Below are 12,379 nucleotides of genomic sequence, written 5' to 3'. Positions count from 1 at the left end.
TTCAAGAAGGATGTGGATAAATTGGAGAGAGTCCAGCGAAGGGCAACAAAAATGATTAGGGGACTGGAACACATGAGTTATGAGGAGAGGCTGAGGGAGCTGGGATTGTTTAGCCTGCAGAAGAGAAGAATGAGGGGGGATTTGATAGCTGCTTTCAACTACCTGAAAGGGGGTTCCAAAGAGGATGGCTCTAGACTGTTCTCAATGGTAGCAGATGACAGAACGAGGAGCAATGGTCTCAAGTTGCAGTGGGGGAGGTTTAGATTGGATATTAGGAAAAACTTTTTCACTAAGAGGGTGGTGAAACACTGGAATGTGTTACCTAGGGAGGTGGTAGAATCTCCTTCCTTAGAGGTTTTTAAGGTCAGGCTTGACAAAGCCCTGGCTGGGATGATTTAACTGGGAATTGGTCCTGCTTTGAGCAGGGGGTTGGACTAGATGACCTTCTGGGGTCCCTTCCAACCCTGATATTCTATGATTCTATGATTCTACGATTCTATCCCTCCCCTCCAGCGTATCTACCACTCCTCCCAGTTTAGTATCATCCGCAAATTTGCTGAGAGTGCAATCCACACCATCCTCCAGATCATTTATGAAGATATTGAACAAAACCGGCCCCAGGACCGACCCTTGGGGCACTCCACTTGATACCGGCTGCCAACTAGACATGGAACCATTGATAACTACCCATTGAGCCCGACAATCTAGCCAGCTTTCTACCCACCTTATAGTGCATTCTTCCAGCCCATACTTCCTTAACTGTCCTAGGTGACCACAGCAGGGTTGGGGGTCGAGCCCACCAGGAATCCTGGGCCCAGCCTTGCTGGGGTTATGAGGACTCTGCCAGACAGGAGAGTGGAAGGGGAGCCCTCAAGGGCAGGGAGGCCACTGGGTAAAGGAAGTGGGAGCGAGGACTCAGATCCTTTCGCTAGCCCACTTCACCGGGGTAGTGCAGAAGCCAGGAAAGTTCCCCACAAAAGCGGGACTATTCCCCCGCTTACATATACAAAGAAGGCATAACTTTTTAAAGTTTGTTTTTTCCTGTTTGCTGATAGTTCTAAAGTTAAAACAATGTTAGGTCTGATGTTCCTTGGTTTTTTTTCGGTTGGAAGTCTCAGATGTAGATTCTGAGATTTTTCAGCCCATATGTGAAAGGGAGTAGGTGGGGGAATCTTTCAAAAAAAAAATTGAGCATTTTGAGTGAAATGGAAGTGAACAAAAGCAAACTGTTTTGAACAATCTGAATAAAAAACGACTACCTCTTTCACTTAATCAACTTCCATTGCATGAGATCTCTGATGTCATAATCCCACTAATGCTGCGGTTGTCCATAGAGTCTTCCAGGAAAAACAGCTGGATGAGACCTACATTTCTATTGCAGACAGCAAGGAGGAAACTTCCTCCCCCACATCCCTTCTAGGACTTTACAAATCAAACAGAAGAAAGAAAGGACACAAATCTCCCGTTGTCCTTTTTTCCTAAAAAAAAATTAATAAAAAAATAGAGAGAATTTAAAAGTCTCTCCATTAAGGACCACCAGGCTGTGAGCCCTTTACTCTCACTGAGTTGTCCTTGGTTCAGGAATGGCCTTGTTGATTTAAATAAGGAGTAAGATACTATTCTCTCTGCGTGTGTCTGTGCCCTCAAAATCTGGCCCTTAAATCTGGTTGCAATTCAGTTTCCAGTTTACTCCCTTGTGTTCATGTCCTTCCAGCTTTCCAAAGCATTCACCTGGAGCACTGAAATCTCCCATGTTTGAATTTATAAACTGTACAGTTTTTAAAATGGGATAACTTTTAAAAACAAAATTCTCCTTATGTGGGCTTCCTGAATCCTGTGTCCCTCCCCTCCCTCTTAGCCTTCCACATGCCAATGCAGCTGTGTCAGTTCTGCTGCTTTCCCAGCAGGTACTTGGGGCGGCATTCGGTGTCCCGCGGCATCAATTCGGCGGCAGCCCCCGCTGCTCTTCCGGGCGCAGTGGCAATTTGGTGGCCGCTCCGCCACTGTTGCGGCGGTGGCAATTTGGCGGCGACTGCTTGGGGCGGGAAAATTGGTAGAGCCGCCCCTGCTTTCAGGGCCTTCCTTGCATGTAGAGGAGGATGTGTCATTTAATCCTTTGAGTGAGGCGCAATGGCACTGATATTTTCAAGGGTCCACTCTTATCCTATCTACTTGCTTCACCTGTTTATCTATAACCCTGCCCTGTGCTTATAACTGCCTTCATATTGGTCTGGTCATTTTTATTCTGACAAAGCTTTGGGGGTTTTATTTTTTGATTATATGTAATACTGTAAACACTTAGATATATGAGTAATCCCACGTGTAAGCATTTGTAGGATCAAGGCCTATACTTGCATCAGCCTGGGGAACTCCAACTGATAACTAAGAGTTTGGCAGACTAGAAGAATGAGTACCCATTATGTAGCAACTACGAAGGGGATTGTGGAGGAGATTCTTGTCTTACATTTTTATTATGCATGTATTATACTTTAACTGAAAAGTATTATGTAAATGTTATTTTAATTAATGAAAATAGGTAGGAATGCCAGCAAAAAAATGAAGTAATTCATAAAAGGGTTGGCATCATCAAGAGGTTTGACCCCAAAGCCCATTGAGATCAAGGGGAAGGCTCCCACTGACTTCAGTAAGATCTGACCATTAGGAACTATGCATATTGAAAATTAATTAGGAAATGGTAAATGTAAATGGCGGGAGAACAGGAAGCTGATTTCAATCAACTTTGTTGCTTGTGGAATATATCTTGTGAAAGCCTTTTGGCTGAAACATTGTTATTTTGTGAACACAGCCTCATTTAATAAATATATGTTTAATTCTCCTTAATGGATTCATCTGTATTTGGAGCTCACTGTAATTTAGGAACTGTGGGTGAAATCCATTGAGGTTGATGGGTGTGTTGGCAATATATTTAAATGGGGCCAAGATTTCCCCCTGTGTCCATTGGAAGTGTAATGGTGTTGCCCAGCTACTGCAGTTTGTGGGTAGAGCTGAATGAAGATTTTCTGTCAGATTTTTTTTTGGTGGTCCAATATTTGTTTTCAAATAGGGCACGGGAAGGTTGGTATTTTTTCAACAAAACTACAGTCATTTCAATTAAATTGGCATTTAAAATATTTAACATAAAATTTACCCAGAGGAAGGATGGTCCAGTGGTTAGTGCATTAGCCTGGGAGTCGAGAGATCTGCGTTTCATTCTCTACGTTGCTGCAGACTTCCTATGTGACATTGGGCAAATTATTTAGCGTCTTTGTGCCCACATTCCCCATCTGTAAAATGGGAGTAACAGCTCTTGCCTACCTTACAAAGGTGTTTTGAAGATAAACACATTAAAGACTGTGAGGTGCTCAGATACTGTGGTAAGTGGGCCATGTAAGTACCTCAGATTAGGATGGAAGGTGTTTAAATTTTTGGCACCCAACCTGAGACACATTAAAGAGGCCTGGTTTGCAGAAAGTGCTGAGCTCCTACTTCTGAAAATCAGGCCCTGGTGAGGTGTTTCAGTTTCAGTACCCAAAATCACTAGTCACTTTTAGGTTTCAGAGTAGCAGCTGTGTCAGTCTGTATTCGCAAAAAGAAAAGGAGTACTTGTGGCACCTTAGCGACTAACAAATTTATTTGAGCATAAGCTTTCGTGAGCTACAGCATGCATCCGATGAAGTGAGCTGTAGCTCACGAAAGCTTATGTTCAAATAAATTTGTTAGTCTCTAAGATGCCACAAGTCCTCCTTTTCTTTTAGTCACTTTTAAAAAGTTAAGCACTTAAATTTTTGAATATAATTGGCCAAATACCAGAAAATGAATTGAAGAAAAATGTGATTTTAAAAAAGATAAATGAAGGAGATTAAAAACTATGTTCAGGTGTGAAAGAAACCCCTATCTGTTAAAAAGAGGAAAGTAGTTTTAATACCCTAACTCAATTTGGATTAGAATCTGTGACACTTATGCCTCCACTCCTTAGTTGAGCTTCTTGGTGCATGAAAAAGAAGCCTCAGTTTCCCATCAGTGGGAATGGAGAGATATTACCTCACTTCATAGGGGAGTTGTGAGGATAAATACATTAAAGATTGTGAAGTGCTCAGTTTATTACAGTAATAAGTACTTGTACTTATAATAGATAAGAGTGGGATGTTAGCAACACTATACTTAGTAAGAACATAAGAATGGCCATACTGTGTCAGACCAATGCTCTATCTAGCCAAGTATCTTGTCCTCTGACAATGGCTGGTGCCAAATGCTTCAGAGGGAATGAACATAACAGGGCAATTTATCGAGTGATCCATCCCGTCATCCAGTCCCAGTTTCTGGCAGTCAGAGGTCTAGGGACACCCAGAGCATAGGGTTGCATCCCTGATCATTGCAGCTAATAGCCATTGATGGAGCTATCCTCCATGAACTCCTCTAATTCTTTTGTGAACCAGTTATGCTTTTGGCCTTCACAACATCTCCTGGCAATGAGTTCCACAGGCTGGCTGTATGTTATGTAAAGAAATACTTCCTTTTGTTTGTTTTAAACCTTCTGCCCATTCATTTCATTGGGTGAGCCCTGGTTTGTGTGTTATGTGAAGGAGTAAATAACAGTTTCATTATCTGCTTTCTCCACACCATTCATGATTTTATAGACCCCTATCATAGCTCAGTCATGTCTTCCCTAAGCTGAACAGTCCCAGTCATTTTAATCGCTCCTCATATGGAAGCTGGTGCACACCCTTAATCATTTCTGTTGCCCTTCTCAGTTTTTTCCCCCCAGTTCTAATATATGTATATTTTGCGATGGGGCAAGCAGTATTCCAGGTGTGGGCATACCCTGGATTTATATAATGGCATCATATTTACTGTCTTATTATCTATCCCTTTTCTAATGGTTCCTAACATTCATGGTTAAAGTTGAGACTAGCTTCCTGCCTAACAGTTGGTTTTTGCTGAAACAGATACTAAAATAAATGGGAGGTTCCCGTTTTTGCGGGGAATAACACAGAAGAGAGACAAAGGAAATTCACTTTCCAGAAAACTTGGTGGGACAAAGTCAGAACCATTAACTGCTATAAGAATATTGATAATTCTGCAGACCTTTTTTTTTTTTTTTTAATGTGCTGTTTGGGCATTTACATTAGTTTTGATTTCTGTATTTATTTGCCTGTGCACAGTATGACTGAAAAAGCTTTGATTTTTTTGGTTTGTTTTAATGATTTAGAGCAAGGGTTCTCAAACTTCATTGCACCATGACCCCCTTCTGACAAAATTGCCACATAACCCTGGGGGGGAGACCGAAGCCTGAGCCTGCCGAGGCCCTGGGCAGGGGGACCAAAGCCCCAAGGGCTTCATCCCCAGGTTGGGGGCCTGTAACCAGAGCCCCACCACCTCGGACTACAGGTTCAGCCCCAGGCCCCAGCAAGTCAAACGCCAGCCCTGGTGACCCCATTAAAACAGTGTCGCGGCCCACTTTAGGGGCCCGGCCCACATTTTGAGAACTGCTGATTTAGAGTATTAACAGAAGTCGCTTCATGTAATATTGGTAGTGGAAAAAAATGATTGTTACTATTTCAAGTGGCCCAGTATTGTATGGAAAAAAGTGAATGTTTTTTTCCTTTCCTTTTTTTTCCTAGTTGAAACAGTTATAAAACAATGTGTCTGATTAATAATGCATTCTATTGAAAAGGAATAGGAGGTTTGCTTAAGTATGATTCACCATTGTCTGGTACAATAATTATAAGTCTTTTGGTTGCTTTTAGGTCAGAATGACCCTGTTTGTTATAATTTTTTCAATGTTGGAATCCTATGCAGTGGGTGTTTAAAGAGTTTTGCAACAGATACCAGTTTATTGGCTTCACTGTTTTTTAGTAAGTATGTAACAACCCGTATTTACTTTGTGCCCTTTTTCATGTGGCACTGGAGTGCCAAATTGCTTTATAAAACTTATATATATATATATAATTTTTTATTACAAATATCTATGATGAGATTTCACAAAATTTTAATAAAGTCCTTCTTACTTGTCAGTAGTCTGGAGAAATGGAGTGCTTGCATCATGCATCTGTCCTGACCCACAAAGATTGGGGTGCAGCTAACACTGTCAGGTGGTTTAAATACAGAAAAGTAATACACTCTTACTGTGAGAATGTACTATGTGGCTTTATAATATACTTTCATAGGGTCTCCAATCGCTTTACAAATAGTGATTCACAACATTCATATGAGGTCACTAAGTGTTTTTTTTATTCCCATTTTGCAGAAACTACAGACCAAAGAAGTTGAATAACTGTCTGAAGGTCACACAGCAATTCAGTGGCCCAGCTCGGACTAGAGCTCCTGACTCCTGGGCCTGTACTCTAATTTTGTGTGGGAGGAGGGTTGCCTAATAGTTAGTGTTCATCCATAACCTGATTAGAAATTTAGATTTGATAGATTCAGTTCCCTATTTTCTATGCCCTCCAGTATCGTAGTGTCTGAAGCATGACATGATCTTTAACATAGTTATTCTCACTGCACCCCTGTGAGGTAGGAAAGTACAATTTCCCCCATTTTACAGCTGGGTAACTGGATTGGATGGATTTGATAGAATGCGTACCTCGATTTTTACCAATGACCCATCACCAATATGCACATGTATGCACTCAGACTCACACTTTATCAGCCATATTCTAAAGGGAGAAAAATGATGATACAATGTGAAAGCAATTTGTCCTATATGCTAAAATAGAATAAAATTAAAGTCTGTACAATATTTTGATCCCAGTATAGGCTTTGGGCGGTATTGTATATAGTGTAACCAAGCAGTAACTTTAAAATATAGATATCACATTCTCCTTTATGTGCAAAAGTCAGCTATCTATCTAGAAATATACTTTGGCCCAAAACCAACATATTGTATAATAAATGATCTTGGCAACAAGTACCGATAATTATAAATAGCTGGAAGGTAATAGCCATATTATAACAGGAGAGTATTATTTCTTACTTGGATGGTATCTTTGGTTGTGTTGTTGAATTACAGGAGTAATGTTACCATATAGGAGAGCCATGTTATAGAGGTTAAATGGAGAATCTCACTGGACAATTTGTGGTGGTTTTGAAAGTTCTAAAAATAAAGGTGGGGCTTCTGATTAGAACTTGGCTTCTAAGGGACAGAAAACATATCTGATACTATTAACTTGCATAAAGCTCTTCTGAAGGTGTACATGGAGTCCATTATCAAGTACCATTTTTTGTGGGGGTAACACAAATGGTAAAAATACAGCATAAAATTTTTATGGTACTGTTTGCATTAAGGTCCTGATTCAATAAAACACTTGCACACATGCTTAACTTTAAATGTGTGCTAAAGTCCATCTCTATTCAGCAAAGCACTTAACTATGTGTTTAAGTCCCAGCGGCACTTAAGCATATGCTTAAATGCTTTGCTGAATTGGACTACTTGCTTTGGTGGATCAGGCCCTGATGTTCAGCACGTTAGAGGAAGGAGCCCCAGGTCAGGACACACAGATAATAATGGGTTGATCTGATTGTGCTTCTACTGGTATCAAGAAGTTTTCACATCAGAAATGGCCAGTAAAATCACTATATATTTGTCTTCATGAATATGATGTTCATATCCAAGGACTTGCTGGTGCAGGGACTCGCCTTGTGCAGAATCAAAATGTGATTGAAACACAATAAACATTAAAGGGAAAAACAGTGCTGAGGTGCTTGAGAAACTTCAGGTGTTAAAAAGAGGCATCTCTAATAGCAAGCTGTGTTATGATAACCTAAACCTGTTTGGATTAGAAGCTATGGCATTTATCCCTCCTCTTGCTACTTGAGGTTCTAGGTGTATAAAAGAGAAGAATCTCAGAAGAGGTGACTTGACTAAAACAGAGGAAACTTAGGAACAAGCTGAACTTTTGCAGGCATAATAGAGGCCATATTCTGTCCTTGATTATATCCATTTAACCTATTGACTTAACTGAGGTTTCATGGCCATAAACATGGCCAGAAGTTGACTTTAAGATCTTGATCTTTTTGCTTGACTTTAACAAAGCCTTCAGTTTTATGCCCAAAAACAATTTCAAGCACATTTTATGTATGGTAGAATTTCTATTTTATGAACTAATTGGGGATTGAGGAGTTAATAAAATCAAAAGGCTCATAAAAATGAGCGTTTAAAAATTACAGTAGGTTCAAAGCATAAATGAGTCTGGTGCACTGCATCACTTTTTTTTTTGTCCTTCACACCACTGCAAAGCAACGTCTAATGCATTGAAGGCATTGGATCGTGAGGGAATACTGATTTGTTCTTCATCAATATCCTTTAGTTATGTGATTTTTGTTTTGTTTTGTTTTTCTCCTCCCTTTCTCCCTAATCATCCTGTTGGGGGAAAAATGGTTTGCATAATTGGTCATTCATAAGGGTGGTGTTCATAAAAATGGAGGTTTTACTGTAATTTAGATATCTAAATATTTGATTTGTAGGTGAAATAGTTACTTAGATGTCCAAATATTCAGTGTATAACAACTTAATAACTTTGTGTAACAATAATTGTATGTAACAAAAATTTAATATATCTAAATACCTGATTTGTAGGTGAAATTGAATATCTAAGTAACTGTGTGTAACGATTTCAAGAGATGTTATCAGGCTAAAAGTTAAGGGCTTTATTGTGCCTTTTAGGCACTGATGTGCATCTGAATAGTATGAGGTTGTACTGCCCCACCAGAAACTCTGGGGCAAGGCCCTATGCCTTCCGGAGATGCCCAGTGTAGAAAGGACAAGTCCCCTGTGCTACACCCCTTTTGGATGTAGCCTGATGGGGGTAAGTGCAAGGAGGGCAGTTATCTCATGGAAAATGTATTATTGTGCCCCATGTAACCACACCAATCTGGCCCCACCATTTTAAAGTACAGATTTCCTCACTTGTGTTACTGTTAGCAGCTTAGATTATTAGAAGTGAATATTTCAAAACTGAATTTTCCTTTTGGTACTTATGCTGTTTGTTTACTTTTTTGGATTTCTGTCAACTTGAACAACTAACAGCCTATTCAGTGTCATCAGGTTACCTTTATCTTTTCAGTTTCACTTTTATATTCTCATATTTTAGCACAGTGCAGGTGATTGAGCCTAAAATTTTTGGACCCAAGTCAAAGCTTGGGGGCCTCGGGATGTTTCTGGTGGGAATAGAAAAAGATGATGGAGCTTACAAGGATTGTACCAAGTCCTCCTTCTCTGAATACAGGGGGAACCAATGGCAAAAGGAGTAGTCTCTTATCTTACAGGCCCAAGCTCCTTTTCAGCCAGCACCTCCAACCCAGAACCTCTCTCTAGGTTTCTCTCAGACTCACACCATGCTTACAAGCTTCTACTTTGCTTTTTCAGGCTGTCTGTGGTTCTGTCTTCTGCCTTCACGCACTCCCGTATCCCCTTACACAAAACAATACACAGCAGAAATCCCTCTGCCCATACAGTCCAAAGCTCCTGGACAGGTGCACATAACCCTTTTGTCTTAGGTGAGAGGTTATGACTAACTTATTCTTACAGTTCATCTCCATCAAAATCAAGGTTTTAACTCAACCCTTAACAAGGTTTCCACTAGCTCCTAACAGTATTTTACAAATATTAAGTACAACAGAAAAGATGTTCCATTTTTTTAAAATTCCAGTGGAAATCTCTTTATTTTTTTCACACAAACATATGTATATACCTCCTAAAGATTCGCTTCTGGTCTTTACAAACCAAATATTGCAGTATTGTTTTTGTCTATGAGAACCTGAATATGAAGCTGAATAGAAATGGACTATAAACAAAAATGACACCATCTAATCTGTTGTCATTGTTCAGTGTAGGAGAAATGCAAAAACTAAAGTTTGCAGAGGCACAATTCACGTAAGCATGTACTAAGTCCTATTGACTTCAGTTAGGGTCACTGTTTTCAATGGGACTTAAACAGGAATAAAATTAAGCATATGCTTAAGTACTTCATTAAACTGAAGTCATAGGGGGAAATAAAGTTAGATTTTTAAAACAGCTTCAGTTTTGATCATCTTTGGTGATATATTACAAGTAATGTAAGTCAATATTTCAGAAATATGATTTTCACCCTGACAAGTTGTCCCTTTAAATGTAATACTGTAGTTGCTTCTTTGTGCATCCAGCAATATGGTGAACATAAAAGGTTTTCCATATACCTATGTACTGTTTAATTTCCTATCCATTTTATTTAGAAGACACACAGACAATGTAGCAACATATTTAACTTTCATTCTCCTGTTAATCTTTCCTTTTGTTAACATAATAGAGACCTGTACAAACAGAAATCTTTTGTTCTCTTCAAGTGTTTTTCTATCTGCATAATGCAAAAGGACGTTCCTATTTCTTTAAAAAAAAAAATCTGTTGATGTTAATATTGCTTTAGGCCGACAGATTGATATGTACCTGGCTGGGAGCAACATGACCTAGCAAAATACTTCAGTGTTAATAAGACATAAAGTCATACCATTTATCATCTAGCACAGAGGGCACACAAATTATAGAACAGCTTGATAGGTTGTATGAGAGTCTGATTATTTTGTTTTTGTCGTAACTACAGAGCAGATAGCTTTGAAACCTTCCTGTGTTCTACTGGGACAGAAGAATGTTCATGTCATGACGACCTGACTGAATGTTCAGTTGCGCACTGCACTGACTCAGAAGCCTTAAGTGCTCCTAACCTATACTCCAAAGCAGCAGATTCTCCTAAATCAAAGGAAAGAAAACTCCATGAAGAAAAGGAAAGGAAAGGTTATAAATCTCTCCACCGTATTTTCCACAGTATGCATCCGATGAAGTGAGCTGTAGCTCATGAAAGCTTATGCTCAAATAAATTGGTTAGTCTCTAAGGTGCCACAAGTACTCCTTTTCTTTTTGCGAATACAGACTAACACGGCTGCTACTCTGAATTCATGAAGAAAGTTACTAGCAGTTACCACAGGTGTAAATCCTCTGGGATTGCAATCAAAATGTGAAATTTTGGGATTAACTCACTGGGTGTAATCAGGAAGCATAACTTTCTTTAAGGTACAGTGCATTTTGCTATGTGCAAACTTATTTATTTTTATGTGTATCAGTAATATTTTCATGATGAGCATTTTGTGATGCTATAGGGATTCCATCAAAATATTAATTTTACCGCTATTAATATTATTATTCACACTTCTATGTCATTTTGTGTTACAAATAGCATTTTAAAATGCTGTACTTGAAAGAGTTTAAAAATTGTCCATGTCTCAGGATTTTTGTTTTTTTTTTAACTTTATGCATTTGTCTGCACTATGTGTGTCCTCTGTGTCGGTCAGTTTCTCTTGTTGGGTAAGTGTCTCTTTCCCACAGAAACAAGGTTGACATTTAAATAAAGTAGAAAATGATTATTTTAAATCTATAAAAGCTGGGTTTAAAACAGGGAACTTGGACAGATGCCTAAAACTACTTTCAACTTGTTTGTGAAAAGACTGAGGTTTCATCTTAGTGGTGTACCTTTAACCAAAGATGCACTGTTCAAAACACTGTGATTACGTGTTTTTTTTCTGATGTAGTACAGTTTTAAAATAAATTATAAATAGAAATTATTTTGTAAATGAATCGGTGCCTTGATGGTGGTGGATTTTATCTTGCAATGAAATAATATCTAGAGATTTTACTATTTGTTATCACTCTTTCATCACAAACAGGATCCAAGATCTTTTAGACTCTCTTCTTCTCAAACTTTTAACATGTATTGAGTCTTCTCCATGTAGGCTCAGACTGAGGAAATCTCTGAGGCTGTCCACATGGAGTTTTCTAGTATTCCGCTGTGAAACACGGTGCCAGGGTGTGTAGGCAGCACTCTGCAGGAAAGATAGTATATCCCAGGCTGTGTTACCTTTTCCTAAGAATCTCCACGGGGCTGGATGGGGGACAATGTGCACCCCAAGTTTGCCCACTTCTCTGTGGCCTGCCCAGTCACCAGTGCCTCCTCAGACCTTTGAAGTATCCTCTGTGAAGCCCAGAATAGGTGTGTTTGGGGCAGTACCTAGAGGCAGCTGAGCTCCTCTTTTATCCAGGAGCAAGACGATCCATGCACATCGGGTCCACTATGTGCAAGGAGCTGGGAGAGGTATGATCCGGGCCAGTATTATCATGGGAACATTTTCCACTCAGCTCCTACTTGCTACTTCAGCCATCCTCTCCTAGCCCTGGTTCGTTCCTTCCTGGTTCTCAACCAACTCAATGTGTTTTTATACATGTAATTCTTTTTAAGGGAGTTTAAAAGTGGTCTCTGAAAGAGCTGCTGTAATCAAAAACCAAAAACTGATCAAAGCAACACTGAAAAGTCGAACTAGGGACAGAGCAGAGCTGCTTGACTGGCAACAGGGTCCG

At 39.6% G+C, this 12,379-nt stretch overlaps 1 protein-coding gene across 9 annotated transcripts in view; it reads left to right on the top strand.

Annotated features, from left to right (window-relative positions):
• Positions 1 to 12,379, top strand: part of GREB1 (growth regulating estrogen receptor binding 1) — a 150,367-nt gene that overhangs the window by 47,210 nt on the left and 90,778 nt on the right. For 2 of the 9 annotated variants that reach the window (XM_075126407.1, XM_075126408.1), the window contains exon 1: positions 10,613 to 11,041. The exons of the other annotated variants lie outside the window; for them this stretch is intronic. The gene's annotated coding sequence lies outside the window, so the exon portion shown is untranslated. Of the gene's footprint in view, positions 1 to 10,612; positions 11,042 to 12,379 lie in introns of those variants that run through there. 9 annotated transcript variants of the gene reach the window in all.

This window comes from Caretta caretta, chromosome 3, assembly GCF_965140235.1.
Source record: "Caretta caretta isolate rCarCar2 chromosome 3, rCarCar1.hap1, whole genome shotgun sequence".
Taxonomy (NCBI): domain Eukaryota; kingdom Metazoa; phylum Chordata; order Testudines; family Cheloniidae; genus Caretta; species Caretta caretta.
The sequence above is the reverse complement of the archived record's forward strand: the minus strand, read 5'-3'. Positions and strand labels throughout refer to the sequence as shown.